The 17,278-nt window shown below is 33.9% G+C and overlaps 1 protein-coding gene across 3 annotated transcripts in view; it reads right to left on the bottom strand.

Moving 5' to 3' along the window:
* Nucleotides 1-17,278, bottom strand: part of LOC126964662 (uncharacterized) — a 167,583-nt gene that overhangs the window by 128,710 nt on the left and 21,595 nt on the right. The window contains exon 1 of one of the 3 annotated variants that reach the window (XM_050807917.1): nt 7,750-7,797. The exons of the other annotated variants lie outside the window; for them this stretch is intronic. The gene's annotated coding sequence lies outside the window, so the exon portion shown is untranslated. Of the gene's footprint in view, nt 1-7,749; nt 7,798-17,278 lie in introns of those variants that run through there. 3 annotated transcript variants of the gene reach the window in all.

The raw sequence follows: 17,278 nt of genomic DNA on the forward strand, positions 1-17,278 counted from the left end.
TAAAATACTTCTAAAAATACTACGGTTCCAATTTTTTGACATGTTTATCTTCATTTCTTTATCTAAGTTATCGCTGTTTCGAAAACACGATTACGAAAAAAAATCTCGATAGATTTATTTTTTGCAAAATAGTCTTTTTTATTTGGATTGTTTATATTATCATAAAACTATGATAGCTATAAACACAAAACTTATTATATTCGATAGTTTATTAGTATTTATAAGTTTTCACTGTGGGATTTATCAATACGCTTTATGAATTATTTTATATTAATTTTTTTCGAAATAAGCCAAACGCGACGCCTTGGTTGCATGCTCGCTCAAGGCAGCAGTACGCCCGTGACCACTGTCAAGGAAGGTACTGTGTTCGTGTCTCTCGCGCTCACATTACGTAAGATTTTAGCAAACAGGTACAAAGCGGGAATCATAGTAAAAAAATAATGATGATGCGACAGCGTATTTGTTGAAATATATAGGTAAATGTAAGTCGGAAAGTACTAAAACAAAATTTACGTAATATTATTTTGAATACTATGCCACGCGGGATTTTTGTATATATGTACTTTAGGGAAGTTAGATAAATCCAAGATGGCCGCCGCTCATAATTATGATTTCAGCAATATGGATATCGTGTCCGAGGTTCTCGAGGGTGCAGAGAACGATTTTGTGATCATTTTTGAAATCCAAGATGGCCGCCGCACAAAATTATGATTTCAGCAATATGGATATCGTGTCCGAGGTTCTCGAGGGTGCAGATAACGATTTTGTGATCATTTTTCAAATCCAAGATGGCCGCCGCACAAAATTATGATTTCAGCAATTTGGATATCGTGTCCGAGGTTCTCGAGGGTGCAGAGAACGATTGTGTGATCATATTTGAACTCCAAGATGGCCGCCGCACAAAATTATGATTTCAGCAATATGGATATCGTGTCCGAGGTTCTCGAGGGTGCAGATAACGATTTTGTGATCATTTTTCAAATCCAAGATGGCCGCCGCACAAAATTATGATTTCAGCAATATGGATATCGTGTCCGAGGTTCTCGAGGGTGCAGATAACGATTTTGTGATCATTTTTAAAATCCAAGATGGCCGCCGCACAAAATTATGATTTCAGCAATATGGATACCGTATCCAAGATTCTCGAGGGTGTCGAGGACGAATTTTGAGCGGTGACCATCTTGGATTCCAAAAATAATCCCAAAATCGTTCTCTACACCCTCGAGAACCTCGGACACGATATCCAAATTGCTGAAATCATAATTAAGTGCGGCGGCCATCTTGGATTTCAAAAATGATCACACAATCGTTCTCTGCACCTCGAGAACCTCGGACACGATATCTATATTTCTGAAATCATAATTTTGTGCGGCGGCCATCTTGGATTTCAAAAATGATTCCAAATTCGTTCTCTGCACCCTCGAGAACCTTGGATACGATACCCATATTGTTGAAATCATATTTTTGCGCAGTGGCCAACTTGGATTTAAAAAATGATCCCAAATTCGTTCTCTGCACCCTCGAGAACCTCGGATACGATACCCATATTGTTGAAATCATAATTTTGCGCGGCGGCCATCTTGGATTTCAAAAATGATCCCAAATTCGTTCTCTGCACCCTCGAGAACCTCGGATACGATACCCATATTGTTGAAATCATAATTTTGCGCGGCGGCTAGCTTGGATTTCAAAAATGATCCCAAATTCGTTCTCTGCACCTTCGAGAATCTCGGATACAATATCCATAATGTTGAAATCAAAATTTTGCGCGTAGTATAACATTTCTCTCATACGTCGATAAAAAAAGATTTACTTCAAAAATGCATAAAAAATATTATCACAGTAATTCCGTACTCTAGCACAACTGTAAGTTTTAAAAAATATTACGCGGTCCTTCTGGACCGGCGGTCGTTGACCCGCATCGCTCGGTTCGTTCTCAGCCATGCCCGACGCCCATGTCCATGCGCACCTAACGAATCTAACGTTCGCGCAATTTTTACCTAAAGTGTTGGGAAAACCTCGCCTTAATACAAAACAAGAGTTATAATTGAGTACAGTAGATGCATCAATCACACACACTGTAAATAAATAAAGGTATTTTATAAGCGACTAGCTGACCCGGCAAACGTTGTTTTGCCATATAAAGTATAATTCACGCGATAGTTTTATAAGTAATAAAATATTGCCTATATTATAGCCTGTACATCATTTTGTTCTATTGTCAATAGTTTTTGCAGCGCACGCAAAAATAGGTTTTCGATTTTACACCTTGTGTTACAAAATAGCAATTTTATTACGGATCCCTAATTTTGAAAAAAAACACAGCCTATAGCCTTCCTCGATAAATGGACTACCCAACACTGAAAGAATAATTCAAATCGGACCAGTAGTACCAGAGATTAGCGCGTTCAAACAAACAAACAAACACTGCAGCTTTATAATATTATGAGTATAGATTATAAAAACAGTTTCTGGTAACAGGGTCGTCCTATCACCACAAGTAGCGTCCGTTGACGAGCATCACGCATGGGCCAGCCATCGCCTCCCTCCGACCATATAAGGGAAGGGAACGACCCGTCCAATGTCGCCGCCACAAGCAGTGTCATCAAAGCGAGCATCACGAAGCCTGACATGAGAACTGTCAAATATGTTTTTGGAACAGTTACTTTGGGCAGCTTTTTAATTTTTTAGGATACTTTTCAAATAATACACATACAAACTGCTCTTTCCGCTACTGGTGGCGCTCTTCTATGATACAGCGGATATTCCTTGTCAATGTGGATAGTCTCTTTAATAGAATTTATTTCCCTGTGAACTTTAATATCCTATTCCATGACAGTAGGTCACAGTTTCAAAAATGCTCGAAAAAATGTTTATAAACTATATAGACTACTTACAGTGCTTAAATACAATTTTTATGCACAAATAAAATTTTAAAAACAAAATTTTATGAACGATGCGGGATTCGAACCCACAACCTCCGGCGTTCCAAAGCAAGCCACAACATGAGAGTTGAACAAAGCAAACAGAATTTTATAGCGTAGTTAGAGCAGCGGCACGGAACGCCGGAGGTCGTGGGTTTGAATCCCGCATCGTTCATAAAATTTAGTTTTTCAAATTTTATTTGTGTATTAATCCTAGAAGTGAGGGTTATCACTTTAAAAACAACATATTGTTTACAATGTTTAAATGACAAACTCCTATACAAACTTCCATCCCCTATTTGAACCCGTCCATAATTTTTTTCACAATTTAAGATAGTCTTTTTTCAAGCTCTAGTCTATCTCTGTACAAAATTTCATCAAAATCGGTTCAGTGGTTTAGGCGTGAAAGCGTAAAAAATAAACTAACATTCACATTTATAATATTAGTAGGGATACCACAGGGCGTGACAATAACATAACATATTGCTACAACACTTGGTAAACGTCATGAAGCTATTTCAGTTCATAGAGGCTTTGACATGGGGAGAAGAACTGATAAGAAACTCCCAACTCAAAGAATAACAAAATTACTTAGCCTAATTATATAATACCACCGATCTAATACTGCCGATATTAAAATCGCAATACAAAAGTAACTGTTGATCGTAGATGGGTGAAAATTTATAGTTGTATGTATTTTTAATGCTAACTCCTAATCAAACAAATTTAAAAAAAAAAATTGGCGTGGACCACCTTAACATTAAGGGGAAAAATAGATGTTGTCCGATTCTCAGACCTACCCAATATGCACTCAAAATTTCATGAGAATCGGTCAAGCCGTTTCGAAGGAGTTTAACTAGCAACACCGCGACATGAGAATTTTATATATTAGATACAGATTTAGGTGGCCTGCGCAGAACCAGTCAAGAACAATGTATATATTATATTAAACCTTGTAACTTATATGTAAAGCAGTCTCCAAAACCACTTCACATGAGATAATTTAAAAAATATATTGTTATTTTAAGATAACACGAGAAATATATAATAATAGGGGATTAAGTATAAAATTGGCGTATTGTCTACTATGGAGAATAATATATAACCTTGGTTGGAGATATCCAAGTGAAACTTATTTGTCTTGCGCGCATCTAGCACGACCTCGCGCCTGCGAGTAACACTTCACTTAAGGCTTGACCGTGCTAAGTAGCTACAAGTAATGGACCCAACCACATGAGTAAATATATAACTAACATTATTTTTTTATGAAAATAAGGGACGAGACGAGCAGGACGTTCAGCTGATGGTAATTGATACGCCTTGTCTGAGAAGTCTTGTGATTCTTGAGAAACCCAAAAATTCTGAGCGGCACTACAATTATTGCACTTGTCACCTTGAGACAAGATGTTGTTAAGTTTTTTGCCCAGTAATTTCACTAGCTACGGCACCCTTCCGGCAGAAATAGACGCCGTTGTGGTACCCATAATCTAGCCGGCATCCTGTGCAAAGGAGCATCCCACTCGTAAATCACGCCATGTACGCAAAATTTTTCACATCCGATCCATAAGCGAGTTGACAGGTACCTGAGTGACTGTAATTTTAGTAATAATTCTAATTGAAGTGAAGACTTCTTTAGCAGCGTTGAGCACTTTTTTTGGGATAGGTATAAAATGTTTAAACTCGCGTCAGGACACGTGCCCTGATCGGAATTCCGTAATCCAGTCATTGAAATTTTGTATAAAAGATTTATTACTTCTAAGTAATTATAGTTCGGCTATTTCAAGGTTATAATCATACGGTCATTGGACCAGTGGTTGAATCATTGTGATTGCGAGCCGAAACACCGCGAGGTCGAGGGATCGAATCTCAGCCATGAAATATTTATACACTTTATTTGTTTTTAAGCTTTGTCATTAGTCATATAAGAGCCGAAACTATAAGAATCAATTTTCGCGGTAGTAAATATACAGGTGGCCGAGACGGTTGACGTCCAAAGCTAAAATTTGAAAGCGTCATGGTGATGAGTATCCGAATCACCCCTATGTATGTTCTACGATTTTGCGAAGTTTAGGAGATAATTTTTTCCCCTTTTATGCGCTTTTTTCACCTAAGTGTGGTTTAGGACGTTTATCTAATTTTTTTGAACACTTTTAGTTAATTTTATTATTGATAATTGTTAACTACAGTTGCAATAACCACATAAGAAACTATGAATAGTTTAGACAATGCGGAACTAGTTTAGAATTGAGTCGTAAGTTCAAGATAACTGCTCCAGCTAAATTCATGAAAATGTTCAAGGTATCAAAAAAAAAATGGGGAGCCTATGGCTTCTAACTATTTTAAAAACTTCCCAGAACATTGGCGAATAAAATGTGCCAAATTCAAATTTTAGCTTTGTACGTCAACTTCTCGGCCACCCGGTATAAAAGGGTCGTACCGCATCTATGCGCAACGTTATGTATCGTTTTACTACTAAACATCACAATATTTGAAGTTATAGTTTTGTTTGACAGACTTGTAAATAAATAATTATAACAAACTTAATAAAAAAAGTATATTTTTTGGTTTATATATTAAGTACTTATAATAAAAAAGTTGTTATGTTGCTGTAGCTTTTACCATGGCATACAAGGCATAAAAATAATTTATTTTCTCAAAATTGATTCCTTTAGATTTAATTTTTATGTCACTTCAAACACTACCACCGCTTTGGAAACAAATAGCCCTCTGAGAGAGGAGAAACGGCGCAAAAAAACTCTCCCAGCATTCTTTTTTGCGGTCTTCATAATAATAAAAATAAGCTCGCATTCTCACTTTCTTCGGGCATGTATCGCGACGTGGAAGCGACTCCATAGAAAGCTTAATCGTGCAGGGTAAAGTCGAGGGCACTAGACCACGAGGCAGGACCCCGATGAGGTGGACGGACCAAGTGAGGCAAGCTGTCGACGGTATTCTGCATGAATGCACGAGAAGAGCGGCAGTTCACGACGAGTGGCGACGCCATTGTGAAACAGGCCACTAACCTCGACGTGACGACCACGACCACTCTGACAAGAGTGTAACGCCGAAGAAGAAGACACTACAGGGGATATAAAGTAAGGAACAAATCGAATAAGTTGGCTCGTACAACGATGTTATCACAGTTCTTGTTCTCGCCGCATTGCGACGGGGCTCTTGGAGGAAGTAAACATTTTCCTAAACTTAGTTCTTATCACTGAGAAGTTAGACAACGGATAAATAGGAGTTTAAGTTTAGCCGTTTTGCATGTTAGCTACTTTAAAATAGAATAAAACCAGCTTTGAGTGAAACTTCTAACCATCTAAATATATTTTTTTATGGAAAAGGAGGACAGACGAGCCACGGGTCGCCCGGTGTTAAGTGATCACCGCCGCCCACATTCTCTTGCAACACCAGAGGAATCACAGGAGCGTTGCCAGCCTTTAAGGAAGGTGTACGCACTTTTGAAGGTACCCATGTTGTATCGTCCCAGAAACACCGCACAAGGAAACTTATTCCACAGATTTATAAAAAATCAGCAGATATTATGTAACAACCTTTTTGAAAGAGAATTTTCTTAATTACATTTTTAAATTTACATAATGATAGACCCTGGATATTATTTATAAGTTTCACTTCTAGGCTGAGACTCGGATGGTATCAACTGTTTGTATCATGTATTTAATAAATGTATTATGAACAGGACCTATCAAAAAATGATATAGTCTTTTTTTAAATAAAAAAATTAATCGAAAAAAAATAAACAGTTTTTTATCTACCAATAAAAGTTTTCATCTCATTACCTATAAAGCGCCCGTAGACTCGCTAGACACATGGATAACCCATCAGTGACCTCGCTATATTTTAGGGAAGGGAATGACTCGTCCCACGACAACGTCACAAGCATGTGTAAAACCAAAACAAGCCTTACATTATAAGTGAACTTTTGCTTTATTTATTTGTGTAGTTTTAATACACACATATGAATGACATATTAAAAAATATGTGTGTGCACCAGAGAACACAGATAAGAAGTGATACTTGTTTATGACATCATCATCATTTTTCTACTATGTACAACTTGAGAGGCTTTTGAGAAATTCGGTAGATAAGCCTTAAGATAAGAAAAAAAGATATTTTCCGTATTAAATTAAAATTATTTTAGTATTATAGATATACTGTATATAAATAAGTGTACAAATGATTTAAATTTTCTTTAGTGTTCATTCCGCCAATATTTGTTTCCAAAACATGTATCTGTTGTATCGCCAGGACGTGTTCGTCCTGAGGATGCCTCGTGTAGAGGCGAAAATGTGTCGAATTGTTTTGGAAACAAATTTTGGCGGAATTAACACTAAAGAAAACTTAAATCATTTGTATAATTATGGATTTCCGCAAAGTAACGCCTAATTCAATAATTTTTTCATAAATAAGTGTTTTTATTTTGTCACTATACTGAGCTTTGATAAAAAACAATATGACGCATAACCGAAAATCGTGACGACATTGATATAAAACTTCTCTCATACGTTGATAACGAAGTTTCACTTCAAAAAATAGCTACTATACAAAAGGCATGATTACACGAAGAACAGTACAGTAGAATTACACTTTGCAAATTGTGTAGATGTTGCCGTATAGACAATTTCTCCGAATGCATGTTGTTTAGATAAACAGACATGAATACTTGATCTAAGGTAACAGTTAGTGTGATCACAAACAAGGATAGTGAACATGTTTTAATCCGTAAAGTACAGAGCAGGTTTGGTGTGCTTTAGTCTATGGACAAAGAATTATTAGACAGAGCGAAGAAATTGTTTTTCTTTACCTTATTAACGAGTTCTGTTGAAGGGTGACAACTAGGCATTTGTATTACCTGAAAAAAAATATTATTAAGTATTAATAACAAAACTATACGATAAAACAATTCTAGTATTATTTATTAATTATTTTTAAATGTACCTAATACACTGACCTGCAAAAGTAAGTATCACACTTTTCAAATTTTTTTTTTTTCTTAACTATAGAAGGTAGAGATTTAAGATTAAAAGCGTTTTGTTGCAAATTTTATAGGCTTTAATTCTTAGAAACTAAAATTATACATTAGTAAAATTTTTAACTTAAAAAAGATAAAACAATGAAAATAAACATTTTTAGTTTAGTGTAAAAAAATTCAACTAAAATGTATTATTACATGTTATTTAATTTTTAATAACTGGTATTGTCTCCTCGAGCTCTGATTACAGCTTCGAGCCGGTTTGGCATACTGAACACTAGGTTTCGGAGCCAATGTTGGGAAATATTCTCCCATTCTTCTACCAGGGCCTGCTTTAGTGCCCTGAGGGTAGTAGGTGGTGGTCTGCGATTTCTGACTAGCCTCCCAAGCTCATCCCAGGCGTGTTCAATCGGATTGAGATCAGGACTTCTTGATGGCCAAGCCATCACGCTGATACCGACCTCCTGAATATACTCTTGTACGATATGAGCCGTGTGTGGCCGGGCATTATCATGCATCAGCATCGATCCATCACCCATATTTGCTAAATACGGCCCTGCATACTCATTGAGAATCTCTTGAGCATATCTTTGCCCAGTGAGGGTGCCATTTTCTATGGCTACTAGCTCTGTGCGACCTTCTGAAGATATGCCAGCCCATACATGTACACTGCCTCCACCGTATTGGACTCTTTCTGAGATGCAGGCTTGAAGGTATCGCTCACCAGGTCGCCTGTAAACACTTCGCTTTCCATCAGAAGTATAAAGGGAGAATCGAGACTCATCTGCAAACAAAATTCTTGACCATTCTTCTTCAACCCACTGCATGTGTTCACGGGAGTATCGCAGTCTCGCTACTCGATGCTGTCTCTCGAGTTTTGGGCCATTCGCTGGTCTTCGGGGTTTCAAATTTGCTTCAGCAAGTCTTCTTCTCACTGTACTGTCACTAATGTAGTCCCTCCGGGTCTGAAGTAGCTCTTGCTGGACTTCAACTGCATTTTGGTGGCGATTTCTTAACACAGTGGAAATAATATAACGATCTTCTCGGGCACTGGTACACCTGGGTCTGCCATTACAAGGTCTCCTCAGGTGGTGTCCAGTCTCTTCGTACCTTCGCTTTACCTTGACCGTTCGTACCGTCACACCCACCATTCTTGCAGTGCGACGCATACTGATGCCTAGTTCCTGAAAAGCCATGATCCTAGCACATTCTTCAACAGAAAGAGGCATGATAAATAAATGTTATGTGCTTTTTAGCATAATTTTTTAAAACAAGACCCATCGATCTTAAAAAAAAATTAAAACAGAAAGAAAAATGTGAATGGTAAAATTGTAATTCGGAAACGTCCACTTTGAAAAAGGAATGGTTTTGTTTTTGAAGTTTTTTTTCAGCCAATTCTTAAAAGAAGGTTACCGACTATAAAGTTTTTATGTAGAAAATTTAATTCTCTTTGGAGTCCTTTTTATTTCGAAAGTATATCTTGTGAACTTAAAACGTTATCCCAATTTTAAAAGTGTGATACTTACTTTTGAAGGCCAGTGTATGTATTTTCAAAACTCAGTTTTTCCATCATAGTTTCTATTTTATTAAATTATTATCAAAATTAAACTCATTATAAACTCATAATATTGATATAAATTATTTTAGTTAAAATTTATGCGAACTTAAATACTAAAAGATAATGACTTACACAAGTGAGTAAAAATTGTGATTTAATCATAAAAACTACGAGAGTTATAGAGCACAATGACAACCATATAAACATGAGATCAAAAAATAGGTAACCCCTTTTACTTGCGAAGAGTTTTGAAATGCAGATAGACTAATAAAATTAAAGTGAAGTAAAATTGAAGTGAACTTATTTGAAAAACTTTCTCGCAGAACTATTTTAGTGATCAATTCACCTGTGTCGCGATTATGCAAAATTATAAACGATTATAAATGCTTTATTCAGTGATTCGTTGCCAAGGTTTCGCAAAAATGTAAAAAAATATATTGTAAATAAATAATTTATAAGTATTCTTGATTTGTTTAATATGTTTATCTTGACTTGTTTAGTAGATTTTGTTAATTTCTTAATTTCATTACATTATAGAATGGTTGTTTTATAACTTGATGTTTATTTTATGTAACTATATCACACATAATTTAGCATGCGGTATTCACCTTAAAAGGTAATGTATTTAGTAATAAGACCCTTGTAAATTAGCATAATAATAATAATTATAAATGTATTATTGTAATTACCACTGGTGAATCTATTAAAAAAAAAGTCAACATAAAAATAGCTCTGTCTGAATTATTCTTCAATCTAACATTATGTCTAATCTACTAAGATTTATTGATAGATGTTCGCAATAGAAATTACGGAGACGTATAAGGAAGTTCCATTCGATTTCTAAGGAGCCTTCCAACTTGACAAGAGAACAAACAAACATTAACTAGGCTAAGGTCGCGGCCGTGTAGCACTTGTGAAAATACATAAAAACTTTTCCTTTACATAAACCTACTTCGTAGAAAATAACAATTGTTAATATAAATTCAATAATGAATAAGTATTATTTATTAAACGTGCAGTGCAAGATGTAGTATCAGTAAAATTCTACTTGCTTGCCTTCTAGCTACTTGATATAAGTACTAAGACTAAACAATATGTTATGTTTTTAAAGTGATAACTTTATATTCTAGGATTAATACACAAATAAAATTTGAAAAAAAAAATTATGAACGATGCGGGATTCGAACAAGAGCGACATCTCAAGTCAATTTCCTAATATGCAAATATTGGGGTTGAGCAGGTTATCAAATGTAAAGTAGATCCTGTAGATGAAGCCACAACCTAAGAGTTGAACAAAGCAAACAGAATTTTGTAACGAGGCGGTACTCGAACGGTTAGCTTAGTTGGTTAGAGCACCGGCACGGAACTCCGGAGGTCGTGGGTTCGAATCCCATTCATAAAATTTTGTTTTTCAAATTTTATTTGTGTATTACTAAGACTAGAACAAATTATAGCAAGTGTGTGTTTAATTACGAGGACGCACAACTTTTTAATAGCTACCTTCATTTCTCAAAAAGATAAAGTCGCTTAATACATTTAAATATCTACTACATTACTTATTTTTTTTTTTAAATATGTGTGAAATAGTTTGTTATACGACAGTGACCTGTAAAAGTGTATTTGTATTTACATCATTTTATGTTCTCATGTAAGTGACAATATTATGTTTTTAATGAGAAATAAATATCTTTAAACCTTACCTAACCTTTGTTCAATTGGATTAATGCATCTAAAGAACTCAATAATTAGTGTTTTTTTAATTTATTAATCTACATTTATTTTTTTGACTTACTTGTGTAAGCCTGTAAGGCGTTGAGTTTTGACGTTTTGAGTATTTTTAACCGACTTCAAAAAGGAGGAGGTTATCAATTTGATCGGGTATGTACACCGATTACTCTGAGATTTATGATCCGATTTACGTAATTTTTCTTAGTTCGCTTAGGCACCGGCTTAAAACCTATCAAGAGGTAGCACATATAAATAATAGCATTTAATTAATATTAAAGGTAAAGGTGTATTAAATTTAATTTTTAGTTATTTGATACGTTTCAATTTTTTATCTCTATTGAATATCTTTATTCATTGACATAGGCTGTTTTCCGAAGAAATCGCCAAAATAGTGCATAATTGAAACCATTTCTTAACGGTTTATATTAAACTTTTATTGTTACAAAAAAAATTATATGTCTACGGAATAAAAGAGAGAGAAAATTATTTTTTTACATGCGAAAAAAATCACCTAAATGCCCCTAACTTTGAATTTTCTTCGATATTTTTCGATAAAAATTGTATGAACAATTGTTAACTGTATACCAATACTATTTAACATGACATAAGTTTGTTTGTAATAAATTAAAAATGCAATTATGGCGATTTTATACGGGAGAGGTAACCTAGCTCTGCTCAATTCCTGGCCATTGGCTCGGTCCACAGCCTTAATGAGAGGAAGTGGCAAAAGCCTCATTTAAATTAATATTTACAACTTCATCGATAACATAAATAATTTGAAGATATATTATCGTATATTATTTTCTTTGATTAACGTAAGTATTTACAATAGAATATTTCACATTTATAGAATACTATATAAAGTTGAGAATCAACCATGAAAATGCAAAATGTTTACAAATAGACATTTTGCTTATGATTGGTTTATTCGGACGTTGAACGTTTCCCGCGTTTATTTGCTACCTGACATTCGGAGAACTTCAGAATTATTATTGTATTGACAGTGTTGTCAGCGATATACCTAGTCAATATTTTACATATTCTTGGTTAACTTTATACCAAGTTTATTTGTAAGGCCGTTAGTGATTATTAGACAAGTCTTCCGCTTTCTAAAAAAGTGTGTGAGTGTAATCTTTACGCGCGATTGAAGTAAAACTTAATAACAATAAGTTAATTATTAAGTTTAACGATAATTATCACATATATATTTTTTTTTACATTATATATAGATACATTAATTAAAGCCGTGTTACCAACTAAGAAGTCACGTATTTCTGAAGAGCTAGAAGCATTGTTAGATATTTTTGCTATTTTTTTCTCGGAAACGCTGACGATATAACCTCATCTTTTGAGCAAAGTTGGCATTTTCTCCATCCAGGATAAAAAAAAATAATTATATTATGTTAACAAACGAGATTTTATATATTTAACAAAGAATGATATAATGTTAAATTTATATTATTCAATAGAAAATAAAAACACTTGATACAGGTCAAGTCATTATCAGGTTCTTGATTTTCTCTTTTAATCCTATTTATTGATGATTATTATTATCATTTTATATTCTATTTATAATCATTCGTACCACTGATACCATACCATTTTGAAATTTTCAAACATTAAATAAAATAATTGAGAATAAGAAATTGAAGGTTAGATTATTATTAGCAAATATCAATATGACGTTATTGAATATTGAATATGGCTGTATGGGCTCGAACCCTTGGCCTGTCCTAATAATGGACGAAGAAACCAACAAATGGCGCAAATATCAGAAAACATCTGAAAATTATTTATATAAAAAATTACTGATTTTTATTTATTTATTACAAAAGTATTACATAAACGAAATATAAACATGGAGATTTTCAAAAAATATTACTGAGCAACTTCAAATATTTTTTTAAAACTATTTTAAGATTATAAAATTGTAACGGTTAAAAATTGTTTCAATTGACTTTTTTCTGACGGGAATACAGAGCGTGACTTCCGTCAGGAAATATTACTGAGTTTCCTCCAGGTCGCGCCTAAAGAAGTTTTACTTCAAAATGTTTATTTTATTTAAGAAAACACAAGGTTGTGCAAGAGTTGTGAAAAGACATTCAGTACATAAACATAATATAAGTTCAATATTGTATACAAATTACTTACAATAAAACTTTACAATACGGTTATAATATCTGTAAGCTCTTTGTAAGTAGGTACGGTACATAAAGCTGTGCTCATTAAAAGTTATACAGGCTTCTTAGTAAGCATAAAGGTTCTAGAGGCAAAACTATCACATGTACACATATTTAAGTAAAATTAAGTTTGTGTATGTTATCAGTTTTTTTTAAATGTATATTATGTTACTGCATGTATTTTTTTGAAGTATAACTTTCTTTAGGCGCGTTATGAAAAAATTATGAGAGTGAAATTTTTAGATGCGCGCGCATCACTAACACAAAAGTAACAGGGTGAAGTTGGTTGCTAAAATTTTCTGACGTTTGTAACATTCATTTTTTTATTTTTTTTTTTGGTTTCTTCGTCCATTATTAGGACAGGCAAAGGGTTCAAACCCATTCAGCCGTATTCATTATTTAATAATTAATTGTCAAAGCCATCTTTGCAAGATTTTTACAAAATTGTTCTTTCTAAAAACGTAGAACAGCACGAGTAATAAATCATTTGTAATGATATTCGCTTCGTTAGGCCAAAGAAGTGGAATCTTCTTCTATTGACCTAAGTCAGAATGAGAAAAAACACTCCTTAGCGGCTGTTACTCGTGTAAGGCATTGAGCGTTTGACGTTTGAATATTTTTGTTGCATCACTTTATATATTACATTGTAATTGAAATATTTTTAAAACGATGATGCTGTCAATGTTAATTTAAAAGAGAGGCAATGAGTTTCTTGCCATATCTTCATAAAAGCTCAGCATTTTCCGTAGTGGTGGTAAATTTAAAAAGAAAATATTTTTTTTTGATATTCATAAGTGGCATTTCCTTGACCTACCTGAATAAAGTGATTTTGATTTGATATACATGATTTGGGAGAAGTGAGAAAACCGTGTTATTATGCAAAGTTGTAGCTTTTTGTCTAGACCGATTTTGACGAAACTTTCACAAGCAGATACCTAATATTATAAGGAGAAACATAATATTGTAATATTCTTAAATAATTTGTACGTCTGGATAGAGCCTCTTGTTGTTAGGCAACGCAGGCCAGGTTTATTACTTTAGTGTGAATGACAGCTACGGTTTACAGTCGCGATACATCTTTCGTCGTTTTAGTGTGCGTGCGTTGCTGCAAGAGAGGCTAATAGTTCGCCGCTTTTTTTTTCTACGTGTTCATAACTGTCACATTATATCTATAGTAACTTCATATTATTAAATTAATGTAACTAGGCTTTATTTTATTTTCTAACTACTATTTTATACTAACATGAAGGTTATTTTACTGTCGAAACGTGTTACACTTTTAAAGGATTTAAACACGTGTAAGTGTAACTGTTTTTACATTAGATTTTTGCGTACGTCGGGAAACTAAAATAGAAATAGAACTTTTACTCAAAAATCTAATGTAAATACAGTTACAAATACACGCGTTTTCTAATATATTAAATTCTCATGTCGCGGTGTTTGTAGTTAAACTCCTTCGAAACGTCTTGACCGATTCTCATGCAATTTTAAGTGCATATTGGATAGGTCTGAGAATCGGACAACATCTATTTTTCATCACCCTAAATGTTAAGGGTGGTCCACGCCAAATTTTTTTTTAATCTTTTTGACATTTTTTTTTTTTTGTTTGATTATGAGTCAGTATTAAAAAATACATAGAACTTCAAATTTTCATCCATCTACGATCAACAGTTACTTCTGTATCGCGATTTTAATATCGACAATACAACGTTTGCTGGGTCAGCTACTAATCCTATAAAAATGTTTTATTAAAAAATTAAAATAAAACGAGCACAGCTATGCTTCGACCAGTATCGCTCAGATTATAGAAAATTAATGGTTAAGTTTCGCACAACAAAATTCAAGTCCACGAAATTAAAAAAAAAAGTAGTTTTTTAATAGACACGCCAAAATGTAAAGTTTCTTGTTAAAAATCTTTTGTCGTTCCATGACAGAGCTGTATTTGTAAAAGAGTACATGATACTATATTTATATACTCCGGTATTATGTGAAAACGATTTTATAACATCGTTACGTTAGTCGAGTGGTATTTAAGTGTCTGTCTAACGAGTAATTGGTTCCGGGTTCGATTCCGAATTGATATTGTAATGTTAAGTGTTTTCCAGTTGGTACAAACGTAAATTTAATATTATAATTATATAACATATAATCCATGGGGCAATGATTACATGCAAATACGTTAAGTATGCCTTTAGGTATACATGTCAGCCTCATTTCAGAGTTTTATACTCGTACATTAGACTAAGCACATACTAGCGTATACATAACTTGGCAGCCCGATAACGCGTAACCAATTTTGATTTGTAAACGTGTCCGGTAATATTCAGAATCCTAAGTATCTCATGCCAAACGTGGATTACTATTGACGACTTGTGTAATGTATAAGCTATAATAAAATATTTAAATTAGATCATAACATCGATATATTTTCAAATATTAACTATTATAAAAAACAGGTGTCCTTGTCATTAAAAGGCTTAAATATAGATTGTAATTAGTATTAGTAGTAAATTCATTATTGTTAAATTTCTAATTTGTTTTTAGCATTAGTTTTTTAGTTAAGTAACGATGTGCATACCTTTAATTTTAGATATGTAATGTATGAAATAGTAACACTTATTAATGTTTATCTCTTGCTGTACCTCCGTTAGAGATGTTTTTCTCTGTCGCACGCCTTATTTGTCTATAGGTACGCTAGTATATATTAAGTCGATGGGTTTTACCAAAGTTACCGACATATCTCACATGGTTGTGAAACTGCAGTGGCAGTGGGCAGGGCACATAGCTAGACGGACACATGGCCGGTGATGCACTAAAGTCCTCGAATGGCGACCACGTACCGGAAGACGTACTTTTGGAAGGAACGAATTAAGAGGTCGTACAAACGTTATACGGGGTTACCCCTATAACGCGTTTCCTATAACGTGGAATCACTCTACCGCCTTGTAGGGGCGATTATAGTTATTTTAAAATAAAAGTTTTATCTCGCCATCAAATGTTAAAGCTTTGTTTACTAAAAAAAAATGATTCAGTCTCGTGCCAGATTTTGGCGAGACAACACGTCCTGAGGATGCCTCGTGTAGAGGCGAAACACGTGTCGAATTGTTTTAAAAACAAATATTGGCGGAATTAACACTAAAGAAAACTTAAATCATTTGTATGCTTTGCTTACTGTTTTATAAATAAATAAAAAATAAGAAAAAATTGAAATGGCGTTGGTATTTCTGGTTTCGTCTAAGTCAGGGTAGCATAAGTCTAGGTATTATAAACTAAAACTAGGTTCAATGAATACAGTTGAGCAGTACAGCTATGTGCGCAGGCGCAGGTCGACCGTGATTGTAATTGTACACGCAGACTGTCACGACCTACATATAATTCTTATATGTTAACATGTTATATTTGGACAATATTTTTTAAAGTTGACCTACCACATAGTTCTAGAACATAAAACTATATTACAGGGATAATACGCAATTCAAAATCTAATTTGTCGTAAAATTTTGTTGAGAAACTATAAAACAAAACAATTTAGGAAGTAAAATTTTGGCTGGCAGAAATATAGTCACCATCATGCCATAAAACGGAAATAAAACAAGATTATAGAATAATACGCGATTCAAAAATAAATTTGTCCTAAAATTTAGTTTGGAAACTATAAAACAGAACTACTTCGGTAGTAAAATGTTTGCTGGCAGAATTATCGTCACCATCATGCCAAAAAACGGAAATTAAAACTAGATTATAGGATAATACGCGATTCAAAAATAAATTTGTCCTAAAATTTAGTTTGGAAACTATAAAACAAAACTACTTCGGTAGTAAAATGTTTGCTGGCAGAATTATCGTCACCATCATGCCAAAAAACGGAAATTAAAACTAGATTATAGGATAATAC

Source organism: Leptidea sinapis, chromosome 5 (genome assembly GCF_905404315.1).
Source record: "Leptidea sinapis chromosome 5, ilLepSina1.1, whole genome shotgun sequence".
In the NCBI taxonomy this organism is placed as follows: Eukaryota; Metazoa; Arthropoda; class Insecta; order Lepidoptera; family Pieridae; genus Leptidea; species Leptidea sinapis.